Raw genomic sequence first — 7,708 nt, 5'->3', positions numbered from 1 at the left:
CCACAGAGTGGATCTTGGGAAATTCCAGAAAGGAGCAGTACTCAAGAATACAGTTGATGGGATCCGGGGTGCGGTGAGTGTGGCAGTGAACCTCGCGTACGACACAGATGTGTTTGGATTTGATATGTGAAGCAATCAGATGCTACTGTCTCTTTCCTGGAGAAAAGAAATATGGTTCATTGCAAGGTAATTTAGCACACCAAAGTCACGCTTCCAGTTGCATACTGGCACTATCATCATGTGGTTACATCATCATGTCCATTGTTGGGAAGGCAGTATAACAGAGGATTTTGTAGCCAGATACCTATGTTCAAATCCCAACCTCGCTTCTTCCTGTGTGACCTTAGCCCGTGTCTCCATGTTTCTCCTTCATCACCTAGAGTAAATATGGACATGAAGATATGGTGCCTTGTCCACAGGCTTGTTGGAAGGATTAGATGAGATAAAATAATTAAAGCACTTAGTAGAGTGTCTCCTATAGAGCATGTGACCAGTAAGACATAACACATTTATTTTTACAGAAATAGTATTGTCTGATGGAAAAGGCACAGACTTGAGGACAGACCTAAGTTCAAAACTGGTCACCGTCCTTTATTGGGTTTACCAAATCCTATGCAGTGGCTGTGAGTTATCACTGTAAGGGAGGGACTAATGATACATACCTTACCAGGTTATTGTGAGTGTAAGAAATCCTGACACTTTACAGAGGACGTAGCAGCTGCTCCAGTAATAGCTGCTGGTGTGGTTGCTGCTGTGACTGTGCTGTGTTCCTCCCTTTCTTCTCAGCGGCAGTAGACTGCCGCACAAGCTCCTCTGTCTTTTTCTGAAATTGCCTGAATTTCTCCAGTGATTCTTTGTGCTGATTATTGGATTATAGGGAATTACTAAATATTTGCTAAATAAATGGATGCAGAAATTAATATTCCTGTAACTGGAGATGTCACCCAGTGGGCCACTGACAGAAAAAATGTGAAAGCAAATCTGAATTGAGCAATAAGTCATGCTCTGTGCAGTGAAGATGAAAATGGGTCTATTTTGTCCTTGCTGTATAAACAGAGAAGCTCAAAACTAAGACAGTTAGGGGGTTGGGGTGGGATGAATTGGGAGATTGGGATTGCTGTATATACATTACTAATAAGAAAAAAAAATACCAAATTTTATACTTCAAATATATGCAGTTTATTGTAAAAAAACAAAAAAGAAAGTCATGCATTTTGTTCTTATAGGTTAAACTTGGACCTAAACTCAATTTTTTTTATGTTTATTATATTTTTTAATGGATAGATAGGATGGGAATAAAATATTAAAATTTTCTCTTTGATGTCTGTATCATCTTCTTGGGATTTTGTCAAGGGACAGGTTTAAATTTTTATTTAAAATAAGATATTGTAATAAGATATTTTATTCTAAAACATTTCTTACTAGAACTCTTAATTTTACAAAATGAGGACTTTTTTCCCATAGTGAAGTCAAATGAAGATGGAATTCCCAACTCCCCTTTATTTTCCTTCCTTTTGGGGATTAACACCTTATCAGGTTTTAATTCAGATCAGTCCTGGGAAGACTGTTTAGCCAGATGACATGTAACTTTTGATAGTGTTGTGTGTTATCTGCTCTTTCATATGAAGACTTATGTGGGGAATTTTTTAAAAGAAATACTTGAGATCTATATTATAGTCCACACCACCTGAAGTGTGCCACGTAGGGCACATAAGGTCATGTGACCACTCAGTACCTTTCTCAAAGGGGTACCTCCCATGGGATGAATATTTTATAAAAAGGACACAGAGACACATGGTTATTTTGTTCCACTAAAGTACATTTCTCTAAAAGACCAAGGATGAATTAGCCAACTGCAGAAGCAAACATATCCTTGTTTCAAAATTTGGTCATGACTCTGTCCTCATGTTGAATTGTGCTTTGCCAATGTATTGAAATTTTGAATTCTTATAGCCCTAAAGGGACTAAAAGTAATTCCTCCGATTTGTGAGTTCTTTTAGAGTTTATGAAGCATTTTCATACACTTTGTCCTTGTGGAAGAGTTCCTTCACGTTTCAGGGGATATGGTATTAAACTAAAAACATCAAATGCATGTGTTTTTCCAAGCTCCTGATTTATTCCTCCCCACCACGTATCCCCTTTGGTAACCATAAGTTTGTTTTCGATATTTGTAAGTCTGCTTCTGTTTTGTAAGTAAGTTCATTTGTATCTTTTTAAAATTAGATTCCACATATGAGCGATATCATATATTTGTCTTCCTCTATCTGATTTACTTCATTTAGTATGATGATCTCTAGGTCCAAGATAGATAACCAACAAGGACCTACCATAGAGCACAGGGAACTCTACTCAATATTCTGTGGTAACCTATACGAGAAAATACTCTAAAAAAGAATGAATATATGTACATGTATATGTATAACTGAATCACTTCGCTGTACACCTGAAACTAACACATTTTAAATCAACTATGCATCAATAAAATTAAAATTAAAAAAAAAACCCATCAAATGTAATGACAAAAAGTCCACAAATGTGTTTTATAAACCAAAGTGGTGCCTAATTTCCCACTTTCACAGTTGTTCCCAGTGCAAACCCCCAACCCTCCAGCCCCTGCAAACAGGGCAAATAGACGTTACACAGACAGTTGGATTCAGCTTTGACAAGAGATTTAAGTTTGCAGAGTAACATAGGATGGGTTTAGAGTAGAGCACATTCCTTGCTGTTTTCTTCTTTGGATATAGACTAACTTCTAAAAACTACTTGATTAAGATACTGCATAATTCTCAGAACAACATTTTGATGTCTTTTAATTTACTATGTGTTATAAGCACATGAAGGAAGATGTTCTGGATTTCAACCTTAGCTATTTGCAAAAATCCCAAGTGTTTTTAGTCTATGTCGTTCTTTGAAATACACACACATATATGTGTGTGTGTGTATATATATGTATACACTCACACAAGCAGCAAGAAAAGGAAAAAAACAACCTGACAATTTCATGTGACAAAGAACAGATTAAGACTAACTGATTTGGGATGTTATTATACTTGCGAGTTTTCAAAGACACGAACCAGAGTCTATAAAGACTGAAATTGGACCATATTATTGATCTCTAAGACAACTTTTGTTGCATATTTGTATTCTAAAATAAGAAAAATCTGTCTAGTGCAAGGAATGAGAATTCTAAATAGGTTGTTTCACATGTGCAAAACTTGATTTTTCAACCCAAATTTTACAAAGTTTTGTAACGGGCAGTTTTACTCTTCTCCAACTTAATGGTAGCCACATGGGCAGAATCTCTTTGAAAATGTGCATCTTGTTTGATATTTATCTAACATATTACATAACTTAGAGCTCCTTGACAAAGATATTGAATCATATTGTCCTGGCTGATTTGCTGGGAGAAAAATAAAAGTGGAGGAGATTGGTATTGGGAAGGGGAAGAGGAGTATTCAGTGACAAAATTGGCTTTTAATCCGGCAGAAAAACAACATAGTTAAAATTTGAGAAGGCACTTTTAAGTCTTGTAATAATCAGTAACCAAAAGAAAGACTAGGTCTAAAAATAGAGATGGATAATTAACAGCCTAAAAATAGACTTGGCTAGCCATATGGAAGTCATTACAGTCTAGAGGTTACAGGGGCGGAGGAGAATAAAAATCAAATCAAATATTATTGCATATTAAACCCACTCCCTATAAACATAGTCTGTAAATGCTTTACAGAGTTCAGCTTCATTGAAGACAATTTGGTACAAGAAAAATATAAAGGCACAAATGATCATTTCCTAATTCATCAAAGAGTTTTTCTTGGGAAGGTGCTTTTGGCTCCAATCCAAAATGCTCCCTCTGGCTTAAGATATGCCTGTCATGCTATAGATATAGTGGGGATTTTGTCTTCTACAACAGGAAAAATATAGTGATTTTCAGATCACTTCTTATATTTAGAATAAACAGTAATACTTCCAATATAAATAGCATTGCCCTAAGAACAAATAATTATGCAAAAGAAAAGGAGACTGTCAACAGAGATGGATCTAGTACAGGCTAGTATGCACTAAAGGATTTTGTTTTCATTTTAAAGATTAAAGCTGTCAGTGTGTAATTTCCTCTGTTTTTATTGTTATTGTGAGAAGATGCAGGAAATGTTATTTCTAGATAACTCTACAACCTACTATCAAGGTCTTTTATACCTTTGACATCTCCTAACTGTCTTATTGCCCAGAAGGCAATGAGACGAATCTTAAATTTGTTTTAGTTTTGAACTTCTGGGTTAAATAAAAAAGTGCATGTGTGAAAGAGTGATTGGAAGTTGACTAAAATAGAAAGTAGCATACTAAATGGAAAGAACACAGGTGTGCTGTGTGAGGCAGAGATCCAAACTGGAGATCAAGTTCTGTTTGCATCATGTGTATGACCTTGACCAAGAGATTTATCTGTCTGAGCCTCAGGTGTCTTATCTGCAAAATGAGAATAATAGTTTCTTGGTATTTATGTTGGGTATTGTCAGTATCTTATGAAAAAACAAGTAAAATCTTTAGGAACCCAAGGCCTTAGTATATAGCAATGTATTAATAACTGATGGTAGCTTTTAATATTGATGTCCATCAATTTAATTCAATCTAGTCACAGTTAATAAACTCTTAAGTTGTTGATAAGACAGAGATGGCAAAGTTCACCAAAACAGCTTGAAGCTTCATGGTTAAGGAAGATTGAGTTCTTTCTTATCTGCAGCCCTGCCATTCAGATTTCAGGATCACTTCTTGATTCTCCCTATTGATTTTAAATGACTTTTGCTTTCTTAAAAAAGGCCATTCCATCAAGTCTATTTTTCATTCTTTTAATATCAAAGCGTCTTATACACATAATTCTCATCTGTGTGTTGGTTTTATTTTTCATTTCCACATGAATATGATTGCTTATGATTTGTAAATAAATGATAAAGCCTAAAAAATTGTAAAAATGGATGCAAAAATTGAGTTCATAAAAAGTCTTGCACATTTCTTTTCTCTTAGCTAATTCTGTTACCATTGTTCATAGGATCTTTCCAATAGAATCTCTAAATGTTTGCTGTTTGTGAATATGAAAGTATTAATTTCCATGAAATAGTATTACTTTACTCAATAACATTTTCAGTTGAATCTTTGTTTCATCTGTTACTTAGTCAATTCATCTGAAAATTGTGATGATTTTCCCTCCTTTTTTTTCCCAATTTTTATGCTGCTAATTTTTTTTTCTTGTCTAACCTTATATAAAATTATAATGAGTACATTGAGTAGCATGTTAAACACTGGTGGTGATAATGCAAGTCATTGTATTTTTCCCGACGTTTCTGGGAATGTCTCTCGTGATTCCCTGTTAAGTATGGTGCTGGCTTCTGGACTGAAATAATATATTTTATTAGGTTAGGAAATTGTCCATCTATTGCTATTTTCTTGAGTGTTTTTATCAGCAGGGTTTTTGAATTTTGGTTAGTTTTTAGTAGTTTTTTCATTTTTAGAACTATTACTATGATGACAATTATAAACTTATTAAAATTAGTCACTTTAAAAAATCTAAACATGGTATATAAACATAGATATTCACTCATTTGACTTTTGACAGTTTGTCTGTGTTTGAAAAATCTGTACCAAGGTATTTTGAATTACATTTTTAAGTTGTGACAAAGTCTTTTTTTATTGGTTATTTTACAAATACTAAATAGATTATTTACTGTATAAAATATATGCAGCTTAATAAAATGTATTATTGCCCATTTGTATTTTTCTCTTTTTGTGTTATTTTTTGACTCGGTAATACATTTATGGGATTCAAAAAGAAAAAAAGTTGAAGATATATAGGGAAAGTCTCATTTCCTCTTCTGCACCCATATAATCAGCCTTTACTAGTCACCTTTCCATAGGTAACCACCAAAGCAGTCTTTTTGGTTTTGGATGTGTGTGCAGAGTGCACATGCATGTATAGATAGCTGTGAATAAAGGCTCTTATTCTCCCCTCCCCTGTTTATACAATAGATAGAATAGGAAACACGTTGTCTGCACTTTATTTTTTCATCAGCAAAATATCTTAAAGATCATTCCATTTCAATAGATTAAAATATTTCTCATTCTTTTTTATAGTGCATTATATGGTATATTATTTTTATCATCTATTAGTGGACATTTAGAATGCCTCCAGTAATTCTCAATGGCAAACAATGCTGAAATGAATAACTTCCAAAAAAATCAAAATTTAGATTGATAAAGCTGATAAACAAGCTCTTTTTTTTTTCTTTCTTTCTTTCTGCCTGCAGGAGGGGTTGTAAATTGATGCAATCCCTATGGAAGGCGTTTGGCAACAGCTATCTAAATTACAAATGCCTCTTCTCCTTAACCCAACAAATCCACTTCTGAGAAGAGATTCTCTTTTCTGTTTAGGTTTCCATAGTGCTTGATTTAAAAATAGGGAAGAGATTCCTGATTTAAAACATCTTGCACTCTATTTACAGGGTAATATATTTAAAGACTTTAAAGAATAGAATAGGGGCTTCTTAGGAGAACTGTGTAGCAATCTACCAATCTTCTGAGACCCCTGCAAGCAACACGTTTTGAGTTTTTATTCATGTGCTGTCATCAGAAATAGGTTTCTGTGTTAAATCAAATAATTTTAGACCTACAAACCTTGCAATTTCAAGTGTTTTCTCTCAGGTAACTACTCAGAATATTTCCATTATATTTCTCCCTTCCATCAACTCATTACCTGCCTCACTTTCTTTCTTTTCCCTTTGTAGGAAAGGCAGTTGCACTGTCAGGAAATTATCTAGTCTTTTTATATTTCTTTCCTCCTTTCCCAAAAGACCTCCTGTGGTTTAAAAGCTAAATAGATATTTTTCTCTCTTTGGAGATCCCTTCCTTCATCCCTCTCCGTTCTATAATTTTAAGATGTCATTTGTACTAATTTATAATTAATTTTGTCATATTACATTGTAATACTCAAATAGAATAGAAGGGTTATCTTGAAAAGAAACTGCCCCTTCCCCCACAATTAACCCCTAGAGGCAATTTACATTAGTTGGAAATGCAGCTTCTAGATGAGATCTGCATCTTGGATTATTCTGTAGTCATCTTGATTCTATGCACAGGGGAATGGCCCACTAGGAGTGTATTAATGGAAATCACTTGCTTGAGGATTCCACCTGTATTTCCTGAGTCAATCACAAATACCTCCACCCCTCCTAACACTATATTATCTTGACCGCGTCCTTCAACACCTCTTGCACTCCTTTTTCTTGGACTTTATGTATCTTTCTGGTATTTATTCCTTTCTATTCCCAACAGCACCTTGGCTCAAGCCCTTATTTCCTCCTTAGGCTTAGGGTTAGGGTTAGGTCAGCTCCTAACTGACCTCCTGCTTTCAGAGGTCTCACTCAAGCCTACTCTGGCATGACATTCCCTGGGTCCTAAGGTATCCAATGATTCTTTATGACTTAGCAACTAAATTTCAAACTCCTAACTCTAGCACTTAAATTCCTCCATGATCTAACCACATGTTCCCAAATGCCCAAAGTGTAATAAGCCTAAACGTATCCCTCAATAATAACAGTTGAAGTGCCTCTTTCCCTCGCCTGCTTCGCTTATGCGGGTCGCTCTTTTTGGAATGCTCATTTCCAATCTCTGCCTGATGAATTCCTTCTAATTTTCAAAGCCTTTTTCAAATTTAATTACCACC

This window comes from Hippopotamus amphibius, chromosome 12 (genome assembly GCF_030028045.1).
Source record: "Hippopotamus amphibius kiboko isolate mHipAmp2 chromosome 12, mHipAmp2.hap2, whole genome shotgun sequence".
Taxonomy (NCBI): Eukaryota; Metazoa; Chordata; class Mammalia; order Artiodactyla; family Hippopotamidae; genus Hippopotamus; species Hippopotamus amphibius.
This window is presented reverse-complemented; position numbering follows the sequence as displayed.